The sequence below is a fragment of the Anastrepha ludens genome, chromosome 4, assembly GCF_028408465.1.
Source record: "Anastrepha ludens isolate Willacy chromosome 4, idAnaLude1.1, whole genome shotgun sequence".
Classification (NCBI taxonomy): domain Eukaryota; kingdom Metazoa; phylum Arthropoda; class Insecta; order Diptera; family Tephritidae; genus Anastrepha; species Anastrepha ludens.
Genome location: NC_071500.1, coordinates 81,406,837 through 81,433,488, shown reverse-complemented (window position 1 = coordinate 81,433,488; position 26,652 = coordinate 81,406,837).

Genomic DNA, 26,652 nt, shown 5'->3' with positions numbered 1-26,652 from the left:
GAACCTACGTTCTTTCTGTGAATTCCGAATGGTAGTCACGCACCAACCCATTCGGCTACGGCGGCCGCACAATAAATGACTACATAATTATTAAGGCCTACCTCGAAAATCGATATTTCTTTGTCAAACAAGGCGAAGAAGAGTCTAAACTATGTGAAAGTTGGTATACCCCAAGGCAGTATTATGGGACCCATTCTATATTTGCTATATATTTACGATCTACCAGCTTCTGAAGCAAAAATAGTTGAAACGTTCGTGGATGACACTGCCGTACTCACAATTGACTACCACCCCCATGCGGCCTCCAAAAAACTCCAGAAAGGATTCATCAAATAACTCATTGGGTGAAAGAATAACACATTTAACCAAGCGAGACCAAATCTTCTCAAGTCACTTTTACACTAAATCGAAAAACTTGCTCACCCGTTAAGCTCAATAATATACTCGTAATCACCCACCAAACCAAAGTCACAAAATATCTCTGTCTTAATACCTGGTATCTTTGCGCAAATAGGGAGTCAGCATTCTCTTAGTTACTTGTGATCTATTTTTGGATAAGGGTACTTGAGTAAGCTTAGGCACCACTGAAGAGAATGCTGACAATCAGGGTCGAAAGTTCTTGTGGTCAAAGTTCAATCAAACGAAACCGAGGACTGCCCATTGGAAATATACACGATGAACTCAAGTAACTAAAAGTGCATTTTGTGGCAGTTGTCTTAAAAATGATGAAATGCGATGAACCTTGACTAAAATTCAGATATCTGCAATTTCATCTTTTAACTGCATCAGTAGAACAATCAGGATTGGATATTAGCTCTTTATTGGATATTTTTAAGCCGATTTTTATTTACGCCAGGCTAGAATTCAGATATCTTCGATCTCATATATTATATTAACTGGAATTGCGGAAGCATCAGTCTGCGATATTAGCTGCAAGGGGGTGTTTATTTTATCCTCATCCGCTACTCCTAAACGTTATCGCTCGAAAAACTTCTTTACCCTTTTGCCTTTCCTCCTATCTCACAATCCTTCGTGTTTTTACTGTCAAAGGTAGACCCTCCTCTCAGGATTTGACCTGCTTGCGGATTTTTTATTTTTTTCTCATCAGAAACTCCTAATCGTCAACATTCAGAAAACCGCATTATCCTTTCTCCATACCTATTTTCTCTTAATCTTTTGTGCCTTTATTGTTACCACATTGAAAAGTGTCCTTTTACCTGGCAAAGTGTGCCCCCGTCCTCCTTTCGTTGCTACACTCTAACCAAACCGTACTTTGACATTTCGATCAATTGACATTAATTTAAAATTTAATTGGTTTCGTTTTACTTTATTTGACAACTGCGTTCGGTCTCATACTTTTTTTACTCACATTCGAACGTATGATTTGGGGAATAAACTTTTAAAATGCAATTATTATGGTAGTCAAAATTGTTCGAAGATACTTAGATTAATTTCCTACGAATTTCGGAGAAATAAAGAAAAGTAAGTATTGAAAGAATATACAGTCTGCGGCAAATTATAGGCCATTCAATTTTTGACAAGTTTTGACCACTTTTTTATTCTCTTTTTTGTTGAATGTTCATTATTAAAAATATATAATGCACGTTTAAAACTTTATGCAACAATTAAAAAAATTCTAAAAACGTTCATCACAGTACTACTATTTTTTAACTAGAATTTCTAGAACAAAATTTGGTATGCAGTTTTATAACCTATTAAATTTTAATAACATGGAATTTTTAAGCTGGTAATGTTTTATGATATTTCTTCTTTATTATGCTGTGCATTTTCTCCATCTTGAAAAATATGCACATTTGCATTAAGTCAGAATATTGTTAATATAACTCATAAAGCCTCAAGAACGTATGTTGAGCTCGCTAGAATGCTTCAACGCAGGCTGCAAACTAGCATCATTACATCCACTCTACTATATGCAACTCCAGTATGGGTGAAATCCTTAGAGGTAGAAGCATTTAGAAGGCCATACGAAGCTTTGTACAGACTTTGCGCACAGACTGATAAGCGCATACAAAACCACCTCGGACGAAGCTGCAATGGTGATCGCGAACATGACGCCCATCAATATATTGGCGGAAGAACTAGCGAGAGTGTACGTGCAAAAAAAGCAGTGTCACACTATTGTAACATATCAGCGATTATACAAAAATAGAAGGTTACGTCCTTACTAAAATGGCAGGAGCACTGGGAAAATTTGACAAAAAAAATGTGGACCTGTACGCTAGATCCAGAAGTCGAAAGATGGTAAAATCGAAGCCATGGGGGGGGCTAAACTTCAAGTTAACATAATTCCTGGCAGGTCGTGGTTGCCACCAGAAGTACCTACATCGCCTTAAGGCGTGCAAGTCGCATTTACAGTGACTCACAAAAGTATTTTGCATGAGAAGACAAATAAGTTCACGCTTCAATTCCTGTATATTTTTTAAATTCATTTGTTAATTATTTCATAAATTCTTAAACATAAACCTTATATCTACATAAACAATGTATTAAAACTTTAAAAGAAAAATATGTTCCAATGTAAACGTAAAAAAAGTAATATAAAATAAAATAGAATTCATTGCTCACAAAAGTATTTTGCTTTTGACTAGGTGGTGTACAAATATACTAATTTCTATTAATTAAATATTTCGTATGATAACCATTATTTTTGGAAACTGCTTCCAAGCGCCTTGGCATAGATTCTATTAACTTGCGACAAAAGTCAAGAGGTATTTTTCCCCATTCTTGGAGTAAAACATCTTTAAGGTCACTTTTTGACGAAATTTTGTGTTCTCGCACTCTTTCTTCGAGATAGGCCCACAGATTTTCTATGGGGTTGATATCGGGACTTTGGGGAGGTGTTGGCAAATGTTTTGTATTAAAAAGTATCCACATTTTGACATCATGAGCTGTATGCTTGGGGTCGTTGTCGTGTTGAAACAAAAAGTGGTTAGACGACATTCCCATTTTTTCTGCACTGGAATGTAAGTTGTCTTTGAGAATAGACAAATAAAGATGTTTATCCATCGTTCCATCTATAAACACCAGCTTTCCGACTCCTTGGGCCGACATACAACCCCACACCATGACGGAACCTCCACCGTGCTTAACAGTGGATTTAACATTTTTTAATCGCAGCTCTTCATTTGGCTTCCGCCATACCATACGACGTCCGTTCGGGCCAAAAATGTTGTATTTGCTTTCATCACTAAATATGACGGTTTTCCAAAACTCAAAACTTTTGGTTTTATAGGTGTTGGCGAATAAAAGCTGCTTTGCTTTACTGACTTATGAAATCAGTGGTTTTTTCCTTGCTGCACGACCGTGAATATTGTTGCTTCTGAGGGCTCTGCGCACTGTCTCATCGGATACTTCAATCTGAAAGGTTGCTTTTATTTTGTCATTGATTTTTGGGGCTGATAAATGTGGGTTTTTGCGATTTTCTTTCAATATTTGGCGTTCTTCTCTCTCAGTTAGCAACTTTGGTCGACCAAAACGGGTTAAATTTTCTAAATTACCGCGTTCTTTACACCGTTTTATTACATTTTCTATCGTTTGGCGGCATCGACTAAACATATTGCAAATATATTTCGTAGATTTTCCTTCATTATAGAGATGTAAAATAATTTTTTTTTCAGCTGTAGTTAGTTCTTTACCCTTTGGCATTTCCGATATGCACAGTACCACAATTACAAACGAAATGAACTCAATTACAAATAAAATTGATTATAATACACACTTGTAGCCACAACTTCAGCGAAAACAGAAAAAGTAACTGAACTGCGTCCAGTAACGGTATCTATAAACAATAAGCAAAACACTTTTGTGAGCACACATTTTCATTGCTACGCACGTTTTTTGTTATATGCACCTAACGGTACAATTTTTGTGCATGATGTGTATCCCAATTGCTAAGACAGTGCTCAATAATGCGTGTAAGTATTAACATTTTTATTTTCGGATACTTAGTACATACAAAATCTTAAATTTGTACATACGCGCTATTATGCAAAATACTTCTGTGAGCCACTGTACGTCCAGTAGGCCATGTAGAGGTGTTTTTTGTATGCCCACATTTTGCAGCTAAGAGACGTGAGTTAGCTAACCTATCAGAAGATCCGATAGTGCCAAAAAATATAATCGACATCATGATGACGTGCGGCAAGTATGGCGGGAGGGGGTGGATACGCCCAACTGGGAGGTTTTCTCCGGAAATAAACAAAACTGAGGGAAGATTAAAGCACATACAACTTTTGACGGACTACATCTAATGAGTAACTGACGTAGAGCCTAGTGCTCATCGCTTCCCAACGATATACTTAACCGTAGTACCAGGAGGGGAATGACACCTTGAATGGGTAGGAAGCTTAGTTGGTTTAGGTTAGACTAAAGGTTTAGATTAGGCTAAAGTCCAACACAGACGGGCTAAAGGTCTTCGATGATTTCTCCTTGTATAAACAAAATGTTGATGTGCTATCATTTTGTCGCGAGCTGTATGTATGTATGAAAAAGTCAGCCTATATGTATTCTTTACTACCTTTGAGTTCAATTCAAGTTTCTTACAAATAAACAAAAAACAAATAACGACTACATTATAATCATGTTTCCATAAAAACAAATTAATAATGAACACGTTGATGAACCCCCAAGACAATTTTCCTGTGGCTAGCGAGCAACTTGACTAAATCTAACAGTTGGGGCGCTAAAATGGCAGATGGAACGAAATCAATTTCGTAATCTAAAAGTTATAAAGACAGAGAAATAACACCGACTGACAGCTGTCAGAACAGGCAAATAGGCAGTTGAAAAGAGATTCAAGCGCACAAGCATAGTTAAGTGCGTAACGTAAATAGGAAATGGAAAGCGGGGAAAGGTACAACGTCAAGTTATTATGTCTGAGGCATTTCACATTTGGTTGTCAGTGACACATACAAGTAGCCATCGTCTGAGTGCTAAGCTCGCGCCCAATCGCTAAAGTGGCAGTGGAAAACATTATTACCCAATTATGGCCATAGGATGAACAACTGAGAATGCGGCGGCAAGTTTATTTAAGATTTTCAACAAAAAAATTAAATCCTTAACTAAACCTAGCCAAATCTTATAAGAATAAGAAGTCAGAGGCATGGATGAAAGTAGACAGAGGACAGCAACAAAATGTGAAAAAGATCAACACGAGTTTATTTTGGGTGTTGCAGCAAACACAAAAGCTTCTTAAATGTCTTTCGCTTGCGTTTTGGTAGCGACTAATGTTAAGTGACTGCCGCGCTAGCAAAAAAACATGCTTTTGGATGTATTTTGCATTGATGAAAAAAGAATTTAAAAAGGCTGCATGAATGCAAAGAGTAAAGAAGTAACGAAAAAAGCAATAAAAAAAGAATTTCTGAGACTTTAAGAAAAAAAAAAAACAAATGTTTACCTCCATTGTTCTCAACTCCCATTTGTGTATTTGTGTTTCCCGAAATATAAAACATGTGTCCACGCAGCGTTATGAGGCTATACTAAAAAATAGTTCACACAGCGCAACGCACGAAAATCTGCAGCCACATAAAACTGTAATGCAATAGATAAGAAGAACACTGGACATTGAATTTAGCCATATACTGTAAACTAACTTGACCGCCATTCATTGTAATGTCCAGCAATTCAACGGACAAAGTCATTTTCATTATTGTGGTAATTTTGTGGAGCGTGAAAAATGTATCTAGTAAAATGACATTGTTGGTCAGTGGAAAAAGTTTAGGAAAACCAGAAAAAATTTACGCGCCATTAATTTTAAGCGCATATGTTTACTATATGAAAAGAAAAAATAATGAAAACTGCAATAAAGTTTTATAAAATTATATCCAAACAAACAGTGTAAAGCGCAAAGGTTCGACAAATGTTTAAAGCGTAAGTAACACAAAGCGATTTAGTTAGAAGGTACTAAGAAAACACAATATGCTTGAAAGCGCATAAGCTTATTGCCTAAGTTGATTAGAAAACTGGCAAAGCCACTACTCAGAGGATTACTTAACAAAGTGTATATGCATGTGCATATGTGTGTTGGCATACAAGTACTTCGCACGCACAGTTGAAAGTGGAATTATTTTTGGTTACATATATGAAATTTTGCTCGACCAAATGTTAGTCTTGAAGAAGCAAATACTTACATTGGAATGAGCTACAAAGTATACGACTAATCCGGGATGCGTCCGCAATCAATCGCTGAGAAGCATCTGCTTATTTTCCTTACGATGCGCTGGAAGGGCCAATTCTTGGGAAGGCTACCAGTCTCGTAAGGTTCTGTGAGCGGCGCAGTCTGGGCCTCGTTCTCTGCTGCGATGCTAATGCCCAGCATACAATCTGGGGCAGCAGCAAATGCAATGACCGGGGCTCTCGGCTATTCGAGTTTATCGCTTGCTCTTGCCTAAACATACACAACAAGGGCAGACAGCCCACGTTTGTTACTGCTAGAAGGCAGGAGGTGATTGATCTCACCTTATCAAACTCAAAATTTGGGTGGCCAATAAGGAACTGGAGAGTCCTTGCCGAAGACTCGTGCTCGGACCACAGGTATATTGAGTTTCAGTGTGGCGAGGAGGCACAAATGCCATTGCCCTCCAAAAACCCCAGGAAAACAGACTGGCAGAAGTTTAGGGCGGCGTTGCGGGGTTTTGACGTGACGCCACCAAGACTTCAGAAAGAACAGAGAATTGAGGTGGCAGTTGAGAAACTCAGCGCTGCCTTAGTTGAATGTTTTGAGTCAGCCTGTCCAATTCGACCTCTCCTTGATCGGACTCCCGTTCCGTGGTGGAGCCGAGAGCTCCAATCATTGAGGCGTGAGTCGAGAAAACTTCTAAACCGGCAATTCAAGACTAATCTTGCAATGGACTGGGAGCGATACCGTCATATTCAGAGGAACTACAAGAGGCTAATTCGTAAGTCGAAAAGGGCTTCTTTTAGGGAATTCTGCGGCGGTATTGAAGCTCTGAGTGACACAGAGAAATAGGTTAGGATCCTAAAAAGGGATCCAAACGCAAAGCTGGGGTCACTTAGGAAATCTGATGGCTCCTTCACGGAGAAGCAAAGTGAGACATTCAGCTTGCTGATGGACTCTCACTTTCCAGGAAATCAGATAAGCATTGGCCGGGAACAGCCCTTAACGAAAGAGGATGCTGTCAGAGATGCTACACTCGGTGTGACCGCCATTCGATTTGCCATCGAGTCTTTTAGCGGCTACAAGTCTCCCGGACCAGATGGCATTTATCCCGCCATGCTGAAGGAAGGCATGGAGTGTGGCACAGTATGTGCAGCTCTGCCAGTAGACATGGTGTAGACCGAGTCCTGAGGAATTGGATTCGTTCAATGTTAGCCCAAAGAATCGTCACGGTGCGGGCGGAAGAGGATCTGCTGGTGTCGTCCGGGGTTACTAGAGGTTGCCCCCAAGGCAGTGTACTGTCTCCATTGCTCTGGTGCATGGTGATCGCTCCTCTACTCACCACCCTAAATGGTCCTGGAGTCTGCACACAAGCATATGCGGACGACGTTGCCTGTTTGATAACGAGCTCTTTGCTTATGAACATCTGTAGAAAAGTGCAGAAAACTCTGGATATGATTGATACTTGGTGCTGTGCGAATGAGCTATCGGCAAATCCCACCAAAACTGGTATTGTTCCCTTAACTAGAAGGAGGAAGCTTGATGGACTCGTTCTGTCTAAGCTAAAAGGAGTCGCAATCCATTTATCCAAAAAAATCAAATATCTTGGAGTAATCCTCGATAGTAAACTTCTTTGGAAATCGCAAGTTGAAACAAAAACATTCAAAGCACTGACAGCCCTCTGGCAGTACAAAGGTGCCCTTGGGAAAACGTGAGGTCTTTCTCCTAGCAAGGTCCTATCGATCTACACGGCTATGATAAGACCTATTATCACCTAGGCATCAGTGGTCTGGATGAGTAGACTCTCTCTCGTAGGAGTCAGGAGGACCTTATCGAGACTACAACGCACTGAGGCCATCTATTGTACCGGAGCTTTTCCGACTACTTCAGGCCTTGCATTCAAAATGGGAACTACCACGTCACTTGTCTGACATTGTAAAAGAGAGAAGGCATGAGCTTCGATCCAACGATTCTCCTTATGCCCCTTGACTCCAAGCCATCAAGAGTCTTTCTTGAAAAGAGATACAGATACAACTTTTTTGGCCCAGAGCACGTTTTGTCACTCCCTTCTGCGGCCATCAAAGCCACGGTTAGCAAATGGGTTACTACAACCCACAAGCGAGCTTGGCAGGCTGCAGAGGGACTAAACTGATTGCGACAAATGCGGCAATTCTGCTTATTGACGAATCCACTGAGATAAAAATGTGCCTCATCACTGAAGATGATTTTCTTTACGAAATGCGCGATATGCATTTTGATTTGAACGCCCGTTTTCATAATAAGCCTGAATAACTTTAACGCGTTGCTCGATTGTGTATTTTTCCATGGTTAAAATTGAGTTAGTCTGAAATCGAAAAATATCAAATGAAATGCTGAAAAATACTTGACGTTTAGGTGTGGTTCACATTGAATATCGGCCCTTGAAATTTAACCACTCTTTATAATAATTAATAGGCGTTGGCATTGGTATCGAGTTTTGCATGTGTGCCTCTTGCAGGGTAATTGCGTGTGGTCTGATTTGTATTAGTAATATTTGTAGTTCGTTGTAGTTGTTTTGATATCCTCGTATATTCCATTGTATCATTTTTAGTGAAGGTGTAATATATCAGTAGAATAGATAAGTGTTCGTGTTTTTGTTTTGAATTAACTAAATAAAGATTTAATAAGTATTTATATAAAGTGTAAGTAAATTAGGAATAAGTATGTACAAGTATATATAGATCTAGTTTTGGGAATATTAGGGTAATTAACGCTTTGGTTAGTTGTAGTGTTAGTTGGGTTACTTTTTTTGTTAAGTTTTTTTATCTGTGATTGTAGTCGTTTCGATGTGTTTTTTGGTAGGATTTTTATTTTCTGCTTTGATGTAGATGTGGATTCTAAGCTGTCATCTGTCTCTGATTCGCTCATTACATCTGAATATTGCATGATTTTTCTTTCCATGTTATTTTGAGTGAGAGAAGTGATAGTTGGTGTGGTTGGCTTTGTTGGTGGTTTTGTTGGCTGTACTGTGAGTGGGTGATTAAAGTGTGGTGAGTTTTGATGTTCTGATTGTGAGTTGAGTGTTGTTTGTTTAGATGTATGTTGACTGGTGACTTCTGCAAATGTATAGTTGTTGTGTGGATGCCGTTCTTTGTAAACAGCTCGGGCAGTTTTGTTGTCGACTTGTGAGGTGATCTTAATTGTTTGGATTTCATTCTCGCGTATAAATATGGGACATTTTTTGTCGAGAGTGGTGTAATTAGTATATGTCAGTCCGTTTGCATCACAATTGCCACATTTCGTAGGATTACTACATTTCTCATTGTTTTCGTCGTTAATATGATAATTGCTTGCACAGTTATGGCAGGACTTTGAACGACGTGATTGAGTTTAAAGCAATTTTTGCATCGCACTGCTGGGGGATATATGGGCGAACTGTTGTTTTAATATAGCCGATGTGTATTTTTGTTGGGAAAGTTGTTGTAGCAAATGTTAATATAATTAAACCTGTTTCAATCAGGTCATTATTCACTTTTTTAGGGATTTTTTTCACCTCACACACGTTTTGGGGTTTCAGTTCTTCAAGGATTTCACTCTTGGGTAGTTCGGATCGTAGTTCGTTTTAATATATTACTCCTTTTGAATAATTAAGTGTCTTGTGTGGTGTAATCTCAACAATGTTTGTGTTTGAAAGCGCTGTTAGTGTCGTCAATTTGTTAGCTTGTGAGCCGTTTTTGGTTTTGAGTTGATTGCTTTTTGAATCAGAAATGGTGATACCTATATTCTTTAAATTGGAAAGTAAATTTACTTTATTGTCAGGTGGCTTATTCACTTTGAGTGGGGAATAAGTAGGTGGTTCTTATTACACAAATTGAAAATTCACTTGTTCATTGTTAGTAGTATTATATTGTATATAATATATATACGTGAGACCACGTACTTCGATATATATATATATATATATATATATATATATATTCAAGTTTGTTTATTCACTAGTTGTTAAATTAATTCTCACTATTCTTATAGACTTTGCACGTTTTGCTTTAGTACCGATTTTCACGAAAATACGTTCGTAGGTATACTTGGAGCAGTAGTTTCCGACTGAATAATGAATTTGTTAATGCATATGAACACGGCACCTTCAAAACTGGAACGAATTTCGACAACCCCTCAAAGATTTCAAATAAGCATATCAAAATATACAGTCACTCACACATTATTTGATACAGATTTGATTTCTTTGTAAAGTGTTCTATATTTATCTTATTTTATCTTACTTTTTTGCTTTATTTCATTTCTCAACAAATGCAAAAAAAGAAAGATAAAATATTAAATATAAAAGATGAGATATTAAATATTATGTACGCTTGTTTATTAACCATTAGACCACGTACTTCGATAAAAAAGCTTGAGTTAGTTTTGGAGCATTTCAAAAAGAGGAATGTCGTATTGTAAAATAGTTGAAATTATTGAACGCTTTATGCATGCAAATCGTGACGTAAATAAACGGCGAGAGGCTCCAAATAAAAGTGTCAGTGGTTAGTGCTTCAAGTGCTCCAGCAACAAGCGCTACAAAGTTAGCTGAAATAGCCAAAAAGGATTTAGGTAAGACTTGCCATCCCGAAGCTGTTCGAAGAGTACTGAGGGAAGCAAATTTGAATGGTGGTAAAGCCCGTAATAAGCCTGTCGTTAGTGCAAAGAATAGAAATACAAAATTGCGGTTTGGGCAAGACCATCTACATAAAACCTCAGAACGACTGCATACCTTGCATACTTAAAGCTGTAATTGGTAATAAAGGATATGCAACACTAAATACTGTGGGCAGAAAGTAAGGTGAATTTGGTTGTAAAATGAAAAATTTTTATTTATTCTTGTAAATCAATTTCATCCCCTTCAAAATACGAGTAATCCCTTCTCGATGAAATACACTTATGCCAACGATTTTTGAATCCCCGAAACATGCCATAGTCCATTTCCGGTATAGCCATCAGCATCTTCTTCGATTCAGCTTTTATCTCCTCAATCGACTCGAAGCGCGTTCCCCGGAGTGGTCTCTTGAGTTTTGGGAATAGCCAGAAGTCACACGGAGCCAAATCAGGCGAATACGGTGGTTGCGGAATGATATGCGTGGAATTTTTGGCGAAATGGTCACGAAGAACGAGTGCAGTGTGAGACGGTGCATTATCGTGATGCAAAAACCAAGAGTTGTTGGCCCATAACTCTGGTCTTTTTAGACGAATTGCTTGACGCAAACGACGCATAACGCTCAAATAATATTCCTTATTAACAGTTTGCCCAGGTGGAAGGAATTCATAGTGCACCACACTACGAAAATCGAAAAAACTGTCATTATGACCTTTATTTGTGAACGACTTTGACGTGCTCTTTTCGGTCTGGCCTCGCCTTTAGCACCATATTCGCTTGATTGGTCGGTTGTTTCAGGGTCGTAAGCATAAATCCAGGTCTCATCTCCTGTAATGATGCATTTGAGCTTGTCCTGATAGTCTGAAAGCATTGTTTCACACACATCAACGCGACGACTTTTTTCCAAGAAATTGAGAGTTTTCGGTACCAAACGAGATTTGACTTTTCGTAGGCCCAAATGGTCTTTCAAAATGGTTTTCACAAGTCCTTCTGATATTCCGATCATATCAGTAAGGTCTTTAACAGTCAACCGACGATTTTTGAGCACTAACTCCTTCACTTTATTGACGTGTTGGTCATCTGTTGATGTCGATGGTCGTCCGGAGCGCTCCAAGTCATCAACACGTTCTCGACCCTCTTTGAAGACTTTGTACCACTTATAAACATTTTTCTGCGACATAGTCAAATCACCAAATGCCTTCTGCAACATGCTAAACGTTTCCACAGCCGATATTTCATTCCGCAAACAAAATTTGATGGCACTTCTCTGCTCAATCAAATCAGACATTGTAAAAATCGAAAAATTCACTCTTGGTCGTTTGGCAAACACAAGCGTAAATATATTACTGATAATGACATTCACATGAAAGTTGGCCCAGATGTTATTAACAGTGCTGCCAACTCATGAAAAAAATAACTAGAGCGAAATTTTAATCCCGCGAAGTTTGACAAATAAATTCACCTTACTTTTTTCCCACAGTGTAGTACTTTAAAAATTACAAACAAATAATTTCTCTCTTTTAACTGAATCATTTAAGCTGTGAAATGCATTCCCTGTTTTTTTCACATTATGAATGAGCTATTTTTTGTATTTTATGTTGAGAAATTAAATAAAACAAAGTAAATAAAATAAAGGCATACATGTTTTTCCATTTTCGCAAAATATTATGAAATAAAGATCACTTTACAAAAAAATCATATCTGTATCAAATAAGATATGAGTGTGATTGTGTAGAAAGAATCATTCCCGTAAGTTGAACAAAAATTTCTATGCCCACAACCGCTGATGGGAATACCATTACAACTACAACTTTGGTAAACATTTACGTACGTGCGTATGTGTCGAATCTCATAAACATAATCAACTTACTTTGCGCAACTGACAAGTCCATTAAATATTCAAAAATTATTTCGTTGATGATGGAATCGAGCTGATTATTTGCATTCGCGGCCAGTGTTGACTGCTTGTGTAATTTATGCGTCAACTAATTTCGTGCACTAATAATTTCTAAACCCCATTATTGGATCGATAAATTGCCTGCCCATACCTCGATATACGGCGGCCCTTTACATGGCATTGAGATATAATATAACGGCCTTTTTCAATTACGACACTTTTTTGATTTACGGTCAATAACTTCAATGTACAGATTAGTGTTGCTAATGATAGGAAGAGAAGCCAAAACTCTGTCAGTCTATAAATGAAATTAGGAGTTGTACGTAGTACTGAGGCTGGTGGAAAAATTTTTCAAACTTGTAGTGCAATAGGAATGGCAAAGTGTACCGCTCAAACGATACGTGATAGAATAAAAGACATTGCGATGCATTCGCTGTCCGCTACACCGTCAAGTGTCTCCAGATCTACTCGCCAAATAAGCTGTGTTATGGAAAGAATAGAAAATTTATTAGTTATATGGATTGAAGACAATAATCAGCGAAGGAGACTAATGAGCCAGATGACTATTCAAAACTAAGCTAAGTACTTTCAAAAATTAAAAGATGGAGGATAATGACGAATCGGCTTAAGAGGAAAAATTCGAAGCAAGCCGAGCTGGGTTTGAAAAGTTATATAAACGCCACACATTGCATAATTTAAAAATCAAAAGCGAAATAGCTAGTGCCGACTATTAAAGCGGCCGTTGAATATCCACGAAAATAATATTTTGAAAAAGTTATAGAAAAAGGTAGATACTTAGATGCGCAAGTTTTTAATCTATACAAAACAGAATTCTATTGAAAGCATGAAATGCAAGAAAGCACTCTGATTTCAAAATCTGAATATATGTAAGGTCTATAAAAAACGGTGAGGAGTCTGAAGCTAAAACCACTGTTAGCACATCGTTCAGATAGTTCAAAGTATTTCAAAAGACTGAAGAAGAAAAAATTGCCTGTCATTTGGAAATCAAATTAAAAAGGCTGGATGACTTACGTGCTTCTCGAGGACTGGGCCACAATTTTTCCTAGGTATTTTAAGTCTTTGATTGAGAGCAAGTCCTTTGGAGATGCACCATTTATCAAGCTCATCCAATATATCTTAATTCGTAAAGGATTTCCTGGAGATTAGGGCACAAATGTTACAAGCGGGTCAATCATCAAACACGTTAAGAGTGGCAAGAGAACGCCATTCCAATCTTTGTTACTCCCAAAAGTAGCTTCTACGTTACCAGAACGACAATAATTTGGGGAATATTTTATGTTATTAAAATAAAAGAGCAGCCTCCGCCACGGTGAAGAAGCCCTATTTTTCATCTACAATAAGCAGTCTTCATATAACGTGGAATGAGTTCATCCACCCTTTGGTGTTGTCTTTATTTGAAAGTTTATTATATTCCATTGTGCATCAAAGTGATTTCAAGCATTTGGGCGTCGCGAATAGTTCGAATGGACGTCCAGTTTCGGCAACTTTTTCGAGGCGTAAACTAGTGATTTCGCTTATCTCCACAAATATAACATCAAATGACAGGTTCGTTACTTCAAATAGTGCAGTCATTGCATGTTTCTTGCAATAAGTGGATTCGATCGTTTTCAACTGAGCAAGAAAAAAGTCAACAATCAGGCATCCACAGCGCGGTCCATTAACTGGCTGGCATTATATTCTAAAAGTTATGGGCCAATGATTTTGCTTACAGGTTTTTACTACTTTCAATTCGGAAACTTGATTTGTTTATTTAGAAAACTGTAAGTTTAAAACTATTGTATATCGCATCCTCATTGTAGCGCACGCAAGCTTCGCTAACTGAACTCAGAGTTTCGAAAGAAATTTGCACAATTTGCAACCACTGCACAATAAGTAGATTCATAATAAAATGGTGAAACATAACGAGCACAAAGCAGCTATTACAACCAAGGTGTATGAGAAAAAACACCCAAACAAACCATGTTATCACACCTTTCTCCAAACTAAAAGTAGCTCATACGCCATGTACATCACAATCACGCACGAGCAATATCCGGGAGATTTTGGTCAGCACGCATGTAAAGCAACATATGCGATATTTATTAAAATGAATCTACATCACACTAATAAAACAACGCTTAATGCCTTCATGAAAATTCTATTTACATAAAGTTTTGCAAGAGTTTATCCATTTGCGTAGCGGCAATCGCGTTGTTGAATTTGTAATAGCTGAAATAGATGAAAATTAATAGCTTAATGCACTAATTTAAAACAAAATATAGGCTACACTAAACACAGGCACATGGGGTGTTGGTGTGCTCAACCAACGCACTACTCGAATTTCTCATGTATATGAATTTTACCTGTACATGAAAGAGTAAATACAGCGCCAGTCCCTTGAAGAGGAAGTCTGTAATTTGGCAAATTACATATAAGGCACTAAACAAAGTTAATTTTATTTATTTTAATTTTTTCAATTGTTAAAAGCTTAATAACAATAAATTTTTTAAATATTCAAAAGGAAACGCAGCGCCAAAGAGGGCTGTTGAAATATTACAGGTTTATATAAAAATAATATAAAAAAAATAAATAATTGGCGCGTACACTTCTGTTAGGTGTTTGGGCGAGCTCCTCCTCCTATTTGTGGTGTGCGTCTTGATGTTGCTCCACAAATAGAGGGACCTACAGTTTCAAGCCGACTCCGAAAGGCAATATTTTTATGAGGAGCTTTTTCATGGCAGAAATACACTCGGAGGTTTGCCATTGCCTGCCGAGGGGCGACCGCTATTAGAAAAATGTTTTTATTAATTTTGCTTTCACCGAGATTCGAACCAACGACCTCTCTGTGAATTCCGAATGGTAATCACGCACCAACCCATTCGGCTACGGCGGCTGCCGTCATAGAAAATCGGAGTCCTTCACAAATTTAAAGATTTTGGAAATATTGGAATCAGGAGGATTATTTCGTGGTGCTCATGATCGGCAAAATGCTAATGCCTTTGTCCATCGAGTCCAGATCAAAAGGCTAATAAACGCAGTATACTGACTGGAGCATTACAAAATGAGCACAGGCTTGGTTCCCTCCCTTGAAGCATTTGTGTATTAGTGATTACCTAAACAAAGTCATAGATATGCATACACACAAGCAACGTTATCACTGCCAGATTTTCTGTAACTGCATACGTGCCATGCCGCTATTTACCCTAAGGCCTCGCCAGCATGTCATTGCTAATTGACAAATGAGCATTTGATGTTAGCAAAACAATTCCATCCTCGGAGCTCCCTATTGTAACAGCACACCCTCTTCGCACAGCACAACGCATTACATTGCTTAATTAGAACTATAAATTAGGCACAATTTTGCGGGTGCGCGGTGTTGATGAATTAATTTCAGCATGTGTATGAGTACCACATAGTTGAGATAAAATTGCATGGCTTTCTCGCTTCTGCTCCCGCAGCAGCAGAACTGGCCAATAGAGCTATTAATTAAATGTATTTTCAGCTACATACATAGGTAAGTATGTATAAGTGTACACTGATGCCTATACATAAGTACATTTTTATGTACACACGTTGGTTAAGAATCGCTGGCTTGCTAAGTGCAGGATTTCGAGATTGGAAGTCCTATCACAAAATATATTCCAGTTGGCCCATTGTTTACACTACACACACAATTGTTTAGAAATTGTGTTCAAACATATAATGTGATTAGCCGGTGAAGTGTGCGAACATTGGTTCAAATTAATGCGTTGGGTTTTAAAAGGAGAGCGTGAATGTGTGAATAAGCTTGGCTAAGCACCAACACAAGGAACTCATTTCCTAATACCCAGCTTATTTTTCGGTATGTACTGGCGTCTACACAAATAAAAAGCCAAATTCACCTACAAAGAGTGGTGAATTTATTTTGTAGTATAATTGTTGTTGACACAGATTGGGTGGAGAAGTCTGTGGAGGGCGACCAACGAAATTGTGTTATGTCCAAATCGCAGTTTAAGGCAATATTAATTTTTTCGATATCCGCGGCCATATGTCATTTGATTTTTCAAACAAAAAATTACAATTCGATTGCAAATCGTGTCATTTACACACTTTATATAAGCGCTGCAGCTAAATATCTAAACAGATAATGGAGTGCTTAATGCAATGAAAAGCTTAACATACTTTACACGACCCCTGCCTTAGAGTAATACTGGACAGTAAATTGCTGTGGAAACACAATGTTGAGGAAAGGATGAAAAGGGTCAGTAATGCGTTGTACGCATGTAAACGATGCTGGACGTTACTTAGGGTCTATCACCCTCTCTGATGCATTGGTGCTACACGGCAGTAGTTAGACCGATATTGCTGTATGGGTCCTTAGTATGGTGGACTGCGACAAGAAAACTGGCATACTTAATGCCACTGGAAAGGATTCAACTACTCGCTGTTCTGTGCATAACAGGAGCGATGAAAACCACTCCAACGGCGGCGCTGGAAATGATACTCAGCATGCCACCTATTGACCTTATGGCGGAAAACCTGGCAACGAAATCCGCGAGGAGGTTAGTGCCTGATGGAGTATTCACCTGTAGAACCTTCGGGCACAACTCAATAGAAAAGTGGATTTCCGGTTGCACAGACTACATGACTCCGTACTTTAATTGGGAGAGAAGGTTTCGCACTACAATTGAAGAGGAGGGATGGCACAAAGGTATGAAGCCTGGCCATAGAACTTTTCACATCTATACAGACGGCTCGAAAACTCCAGACGGAGTGGGAGCGGGTATTTACTGCTCAAAACTAGGAATAAGGCAGCCTATCAAGCTGCCAGACTACAGCAGTATTTTCCAAGCGGAAGTTTTTGCTGTGGGGAAGGCCGCGGAGCTAGCCTACTCTAGAACAAGAAAGAACTCAACAATTAATATATACGTGGAGAGTCAAGCAGCAATAAGAGCAATAAGCTCATATTGTATTAAGTCCAAAAATGTTCGACGGAGCAGGGAGGACATAGAAAGGCTAGCCGCAAACAATAGGCTGCAAATCTACTGGGTACCTGGTCACAAAGGCATTATGGGGAACGAAATAGTAGCAAAAAAGGCTGTGAGGCTACCATTTGAACAAGAGAACGACATACCAAAACCGCTAAACACAATATACAACGAAATGAACGACCACATGAAAAGGCAAGTAGAAGCTAGGTGGACTAACTTAACCACATGCAAAACAGCAAAAGTCATGTGTAGAACAAACGACAAAAAACTGACTCCATTCGTACTTACGCTCTCGCGAAAGGACTGCAGAACTATCATATGTATGCTTACAGGTCATAATCTATTGGCTGCACATGCGTACAAGATAAGTATTGCTAACACGGGCAAATGCAGGGAATGCAGAGAGGATGTTGAGGAAACTTTAGAACACCTTCTGTGCGTTTGTCCGGCATTATTAAAAACGCGACTAAAATGCCTGGAAGCAACATTGTTTGAGGGTCAGGAGGAGGTCTCAAAAGCGGAGCTCCCAGCTCTGCTTAGATGACATCCTACATGATGTCTACTTTCAGTATTCATAGAGGTCGGTCTCCATCTGGTATCGCTAGAGATTAAAAGGTCTATGCGTGGATTATTGCCAACCAGGCTAACCTAACCTAGCCTCACACGACCCCTGCTCCCGAGTTTCTTTGAGTACCGCATCATATTGACGTTGAAGGAAATGTGATTGCTCATAAACTCGCAAAGAAGCGATCATATGTAATTAGGTCTAGAGCCCTTCTCGAACTTAGTCGAAGGGTCGTTATCAGTCCTGGTAAAAGAAAAGCAAAGAGCTTCAAGGGAACTATAATGAGACAATCAGTCAGGTTTGAAACAATTTGACCTTTTACAACCGAAAATGTTTGAAAGTTTGCATGAGCTTGCTTGAAAAAAGTTTGAGAAATCAACACTAGGAATTAAACAGCAATACGGATTCTTGAGCATTACCCCACACCGATGCGAAAATGCAAAAGAATATTGATGGAGCATAATAACAGGAGGCATTTCAATTACTTTGAGTCCATCCTAAAATTTCTCACGGAAATAGAATTAAAATTAAAAAATATGTAGACTTACAGCTGCAGGGCTCTCTTCCCAACATAATCATAATAAAGCTGACTGATTTAGCCCGGCCGATTTAGCAACATGTGGCCTGGCGATAGCCAGTGATGGCAAACGCAGCATTTCGGTTGCACTTTTCTTTAAAAGGTAATGATGAAGCATGACTTACCGCAAATACTGTTTTCATGCTTCATTATTACCTTTTAAAGAAAAGTGCAGCTGGATTGCTGCGTTTTGGGACGAGCGTAGACATTTTTGACGAAACAGTAAAAATCTTTACTCCTCAAACGAATGTCAACGACTGCGATCGAGACCTCACATTATACTTCAAGTCATCAGTATACTACTAGAGTGAACACAAAAACAGCAGCAGCAGTGAACCTCTTTTATACGAGGGCGGAAACTTATTCCCATACCCAATAATAAATCCTGAGCCCTCGGCACCCACCTGACTGCTGACAGCTGTTGTAAAAAATTTCGTTTATCTAGAAACCGGCATTAATACCGCTAACAATGTCAGCCTTGAAGTCCAACGAAGAATCTCTATTGCCATTAAGTGATACTTTGGACAAAGCAGACAATTGAGTAGTAAAATCTTCTATCGCCGAACAAAAATATCACTCTCTAAAAGGCTCTCATCATACCCGCCCTAACGTTTGGCACAGAAGCTTGGGCGATGACAACATCCAATGAAGCGTCGCTTGGAGTGTTTGAGAGAAAGATTCTGCGGAAGATTTGTATGCCTCTGCACGTTGGCGACGGCGAATATCGCAGGCGATGGAACAACAGGCTATACAAGCTTTACGACGACATATACCTATCGTAGCGAATATAGATTCATCGGTTGGATGTGGCGTCCAAATGGATATAAACGCTCCGGCTCTGAAAGTATTGCATACGACACCAGCTAGTGGTAGCAGAGAAAGGGGAAGGCCTCCACTGCATTCTAACAATCAGGTGGAGAAGGATGTGTCACTTGATGTGTCCATCTAGCGTCGGTTAGTGCGAATAAAAAACGACCGGCGTGCTTTGTTCAACTCGACTAAAGTCCCGTAAGCGATTATCGCGTCAATCAAGAAGATGTGCCCTTGAACATTTTTTATTTAGTTTCTGTGGATTAAAGTTAAAGCAATGATGCAAAGACCACTAAAGTTAAGTCTATGGGGCATTATAGCTTGAGTTCTTAAAATGTTAATAATAAATAATATTCACCCGCTCACTCCTATTTTTAACTACTGTTTCCTATAAATGTGGCCGTATGGTGCCAATGGTGGCTTTAAAATTGAAATAAATCACAATCTTGTTGGATCTAAATGTCGTCGATGTTTAGCTGAATAATTTTTGGAAACCAAAATTCAGCTAGCATGGCTCGATAGCGCTCGCCATTCACCATAACGCACAATGGTCTGAAATTGAAATATTTTGGCATAAATCAAAAAAAAAAACGCAGTATTAATTAAGACATTTCAGTGGTCTAAAATATACAAAAATATATTTGGATATGGCAACTCTGTTTAGAACATGAGCTGTAAAACATGATGCTTCTGAAGCAAAAACAAACTTGTAAACAATTCAGTAAAATATTGTGAGAAAACAGCTGTTCGATAATAGTTAAAAAGGAAAAAAAAAGAAATAAATTTATAATGGAAGAATATAAGAATAGTATCTATTTTTTAACTTAAATAAAAAAATGTGGTTTATTGAGTCAGATCTGTATAATGTGGAGTTTTGTTTAATAGCTTTTTTAACCGAAAATTTCGTATTAACCTGTGTTCTGTGAAGTGAAATTTGTGTGTATTGTCCCGTATTGTTCCAGATTTTTATGTTCGGTAGAAGTTTGGGGTATGTTCTTTAAAATCATGTATGTAACATTTGCCCGTTTTGCCCCATTTAAGTATATTTGTAATTTTCAGCAACCTTTAAATTCCAACACGAAAAAATGCTTGGAGTTTGGATAGAGGGCGATCGCAAAACTAATGTTGTTTTGGATTGGGTTTTTAAGAAAATTAGTACTAATGAGTTAAGTTTAAAGAAAAAAGATGAAATAAGAAAAAAAATACAAAATTTACTAGCATATGTTAGCGAAAAATTATCAAAATGTAATTGTATGGTTAGCAGATTTAAAGAGAAATAGATCGCATAGCACATGCAAGAAAAAATACAAGAAAAAATAATATGACTGATGTTTTAAATAGAGCAATGGATTCTTCAGACCTCCTTCTTTCCAGCTTGTCTTTATCCGTTGGAGAAAAATATCGGAAAAGAGAGAAGCTACCAGAAGAAGTAATACAATTGCTTGCACCTTCAAGTGAGCTTCAAATTTTCAACCACTTGCCAGGGGGGTCTGAATACGATTCGGATAATTCTGATTCCGATATATCGGAAGCAGACGTTGTGGAGAATGCTTTAGTTTTAGATACGGAAGACTGTGATTTCGAATGATTTGCTTGGTACATATAACTTTTTACATTATATTCAAGTGAATTTGATAATTCTGTAACTTATCTCTCATTGTTTCAGTAAAAACATATGTATAAATATTTGGATAATAAAATTATTTGACCACTTTTGCCTATCATATGCAAATTTTTCATTTAATGAAACCAAATTTTTACTATAGGTCCAAGGGAGGTACTCCTAGGGACTGGCGATTTCAACTATTTTTGGTATGCGAGAATAACATATTTACCAATTTTCGTTAAGATATCGCAATTTTTGGAGCTGAAATTCAAAAATTTTTACTATAGGTCCAAGGGAGGTACCCCTCGGGAATGACCGATTTCATCCATTCTTGAAGTTTTTCTTAACTAAGTCATATATAACCTGTATGCGAAATTTCAATGGCCTAGTACCACTGCTTCTAATTTATGCCAAAAAATTTGAATTTCAGACCATAGTGTTACTTTTATTTTTTTTTTTTTCAAAGTAGATTTTCCTAATTTGAAGCGTTTTTTAGTGTTAAACTATTCATGATGACTTCATAAACCTTACTGAACAGAAATGTCAAGACAGTTTGCTATTCTAAATGTACAATTCCATTGATTCTATGAAACTTCTTGGGAAGCAAAGTTTTAATTCTATATGTTAAAGTTTCTTATTCCCATTATTATAATATTGCTATTGCCCTCAGGGCCCTAAACGAATAAAATAATATCCCCATTTCCGATGCCCAGGCCAATCTTTGAGTCTCGAATATTAACTTATTATTTTTAATTCTTCTTGACTTATTTTCTTAATCTGTAAGATTTTTGTATCCGTAGACTTAAATATATAATATAAAAAAGATTCATAAGTTACTTGTGTTTATAATGCATATTAGGCTGGTTTCAATAATATGCCCAAGGTCCACAATTGTCAAAAAGCCAATTATAATTACAAACTAGAAATGAACAGCTTTCACTCTCAGCAAAAATACCATATATGTATGTATGTATAATAGCATATCAATTCAAAAAACAATTTACCAATTGCCATTTATTGCATGTGCACTTAATTATAAACACACCAAACTTAACGCAATTTAATTCAATAAATGAACCAAATTAACAATTTAATTTCAATTCCAAATATTTCAATAGATTACTAAACTATTTTAATTCAGAATTTATTGCAGCAAATATATACAAGGATGGTACTGCCCACAGCTGTAGACAGTTTTTTTTCATATTCTTGCCTTCCTATTTGGTTTTATTTTAACAAGCTGAACTGCTTACATACATGCATATTAGGAGGGGTAAATTTATAAGGAACTATTTTTTTCGACATCGATCATAGCAGATGCGGATGCTACATAAAATTATAAAAGAAAAAGTTCATTATAGCATAGCTTTAAAGCCAGTCGCGAGCTCACCCAATTTTTAAAGATGCGCACATTATTAAGTCACTTCAACTTTTTACAAAATTTGGAATATTTTTTCAATTTATTTTTATTTTTCAGATAATTTTTGATATAATATAGTTGATTGCATAACTAAATCCTTGCAAATTAAAGTTCGAAACTTTGCACAAAATGCACCAAAATTTAACAAATTTCAAAAAATTTGATATATAAAATTCGCGCTGAATTTTGACAATCTTTTGTGCATGTGAGGTTGTGAGTTTTCTTCCATGTAAAGCACATTTTCCGAAGTATTTTAAATAAATCGAAAAAATTAAAATTGCAGGCACAAGCAGATTGCATTTAGTTTCATTGAATAAGAAAATCCACCTATCTTGCGCTTCTGTCAATGAAAATTGGATATTAAAATAAATGTCATATATCAAAACATCTCCAAGTACAAGTTTATGTAAAAGAAAGTAGCAGTTACAATACTTAAGTACATGGGTTAAGTTGGTATGGTTGCCCAAGGAATGAGCACATTTGGACGATGAAAAATGGATTCGTCCTTTGTGTTACCATTATGAAGGAGGTAGGTGAAGCAGCAAGACCGATGGGATACAGGGACAAGGCGGGAAGAGGTGGTGCTGGGATGGTTAGGAGAGTGGGTTTATAGTGTGTGGATTACGAACGATGACTATGCTGCGTTTGCGTCAACCGCTTTGTGTAGCAAAGAAGTTAGAGCCAAGATGCCTGGATCTTAGCCCCGCCAGAGCTGGGCAGCTAAGGAGAAGGTACTGAGATGATTCCATCTCATTCTCCAGACTTAAGCACATATGAATCTCAATATTAATTTCGTATTAATTAAAGTTAGCTTCAGTTAAAATTCGTGGGGCTTCAAATTGAGTTTAAAGTAATTCGCTAGTAGACTTTTTGCGCCTTATAGTTTTATGTAGAAACCGAATCTGCTATATAAATTTATCCACCCTAATGTATGTACATATGCATTTAATATAATAAAATACATACTTTTCATCATTAAATCGAAAATTCTGAAAATTCTAAATTTGAATTGCTATTTCATATGTACGCGTGTTTATATGTATATGTGTGTGTATGAAACATTCATCCAAACTCACATTACATACACTAATGACATTTGAATCACTGCAAATTGATTGTGAAAATTTCAAATATAATTAACCGCATTTATTTAGTGTGTTAAAAGCATTCGGGCAACCTCAAAACCACTCAAATTGATTTTCAGTTGAAACCGGCCGCTGAGTAACGTCTTCCCTCACATAAATGTGGTTTGCGGGCGCATTTCACTCTTGTGGGGCCACCACCCGGATTCATACCTCATATGGAAATGAAACCTAACGGTTGAGTGTCATTTATTTTATTTTTTATTTTATTTATTTTACTTTCCATTACGTTGGAAAATTATTCCGTGATATTTTCAATAATAGTAACTAAAATGTCAAGCTGTGATGAAATTCGCTGCGTACTTACTTTAATTTTTTTGTTATAAACTACAAAAATAATTAAAACTTTACTACGCACAAAATATTATTATTTAAACTCAAAGCAGTACTTACGAAAATTTATTTAAAACCATTTCCTTATAATTAAGGGTGTTGGATGTTTTTAAGGACAACTAAGTTACAAACTATACAGGCGGTAGAAAGTACATCCTTAAAAGGTCTTTATGTTAAAAAGACTTCCTTTTGCATGAAAATTAAGTTAATAGTACAGTAGAAAAATTATCACTGAAATACTTAATATTTCCAAGTGCTAAAGCATACAAATCTTGTGATTCCGATTTACCAAAGTCGAAAGATTTTTTATGTGAATCATATAACTAGGAATATTTAGCGGCAAAAAAAAATATATTTTTTTTATTAAAGAAACATAGAAGTCTCTCAACTGAATAGTATTCGTCCACACCCCAAACTTGCACCACATAAAACATTATCGACTTTGAACAAGCATCATAAATATTTAGTTTATATAAAATGCAGATTCGAGGATGATGAATATATTTAAGCCAAGTTGCACTGACAGCGGTTGCATAGCTCGCTTTTATACAATTCACATTTAGTACCAGTTCGTGTCAAAATAGAGCGGAACTCACAGAGAATTCGCCTGGATGTGTTGGTACTAAAAAAATCTGTTTTAGAAAATACAAATATTGGAAACTGTTCAGAACTCATTGTCACCCTCACAAAGGTTAAAATGGAACAATGGCCAGTGGGTTAGATTTTTTCAGCAGGTTTCTGTTTTACCTGTTACTTAGTCAATGTAGCCAAAACTAAGCTTCATCGCCCACAAAACTGTTCTCATAAAATTTATACCTATTATAGAGCGTCACTATAAATTCACTGCTTCGAGAAACGCATTGATCGGGTACAAGGTAGTATTCAAAGCGTGTCAAAATAGTACATTCCCTTCGGCTTGAATCTCAACTCCAATACACATTAATTTAAGTCAACTTTACGAAAGGACACAAGATGCCACCGGCTGCTCAACTGAAACTAATTCAAATCAGCCTTAGCGTCGTAAATATGGCTTCATGAACATGAGCAAGAAGGGATAACACAACTCAACACATAAAACACAAACTCTATAGTCCTCTAAGCATTCAAGAAAACCAAAGGGTTTAAGGAAAATAAGCAGATGCAATCACAAACTTCGACCATCCGCGTCTACCTCTGCAACACACCTCAGCCGCTACCAGGTCTTGGCAACAGAATTGCACAAGACCCGTCACAGTGAGATGGGATGATACTATAAGACCGGTTCTAGGTCTACTAGAACTCCTGTCATATAATAACGTGGCCCCTTTCAGCGCACTTAAGCCACAGAGACGGCCCCTAAAGACCCAGGGCTTGTGCACTGCTGTTATGTGGGGTAATGTGTGCAGCTGGGAAAGCCTTCTACTTAGTAGCGGCTTTGGAATGCTGCAAGTTAATTTGCGTCACCGTCAAGGGGCAGTAGCTACAGGAATCGTCCGAGCCAATCATTTAGGAAAGACATGGAAGCTGACCGTCCGAAAGAAGAGACTCAGACGGTTCCCGTACCGTGAGCCCATGACATCAACACTGGCCTCCTCCATTCGCACCACAAGAGCAGCCCCTTCCGTCCCTTCCCGGTTTTTGCTCTTGGTGTACGAGACGACTCGCCAAAGCCTCGTGTTGATGCCCGGATTCTGGGCACGTAGACAGGATAGCACATCCGCCGTAGACAGGTCTGGATCCGGATCCAGCAGATGGCCTTCCTGAGGGGTACACTCTCCTCGCTGTAGACTGCGAAGCGAGTGGTCCCCATGGGGGGCACGTTATTGTCCACGGTCCTGATCCACTCGAAGTTGGCCAGAGACGCGCACGTCACCTTTATGGTGCCGTCCTTTGTCTCATAGCCCTTCGCGTTGGCTTCCGGACCGGAGGCATGTAAATCAATAACCACTTAATAAATCTTGCTTCGAGCTTGGCACACGTGTTGCTTCTCACCACATTTAGATCCAACATAAATATTTATTATTGAAATATATTGTGGAAAAAACCACACCCACAATGTACGGATTAACCGAATTTTTAGCAAATGCAGCAAATGGAAGTCAAGGAAAAAAGGCCCGCCATTTCGGCGTTATTCAGGGCACGTGGTGGCAATATAGTAAGATCGCGAACTTCACTAAGTTACCTGGTTTCAGCGTGAGTTTCGTCCAAAGAATATATGGCTACTTTATATAAAAAATTGAAATGTAGCAATAATACAATAGTACGCATTTTCACCGATGACTTCAGGTCGAAGCACGGTTCCGGTGTCTACGTGAAAACCCCCGGGGCAGAACTATGCTTTGCTCTTGGAATGTACGCATCTGTGTTTCAAGCGGAGGTGTATGCTATTCAAGAAGCAATGATCTTTGTTGTGGAAAACCGACGGAGAGGCAGATCTGTATGTGTCTACAGCGACAGCAAAGCTGCGTTCATGGCCTTAGACAGCCCTCTAACGAATTCAGGGGTAGTTGAGTCCTGTAAATGCAGCCTGAATATGTCAGTAGACATAATAACCTGATGCTAACATGGGTCCCTGGACACTTGGGTATCG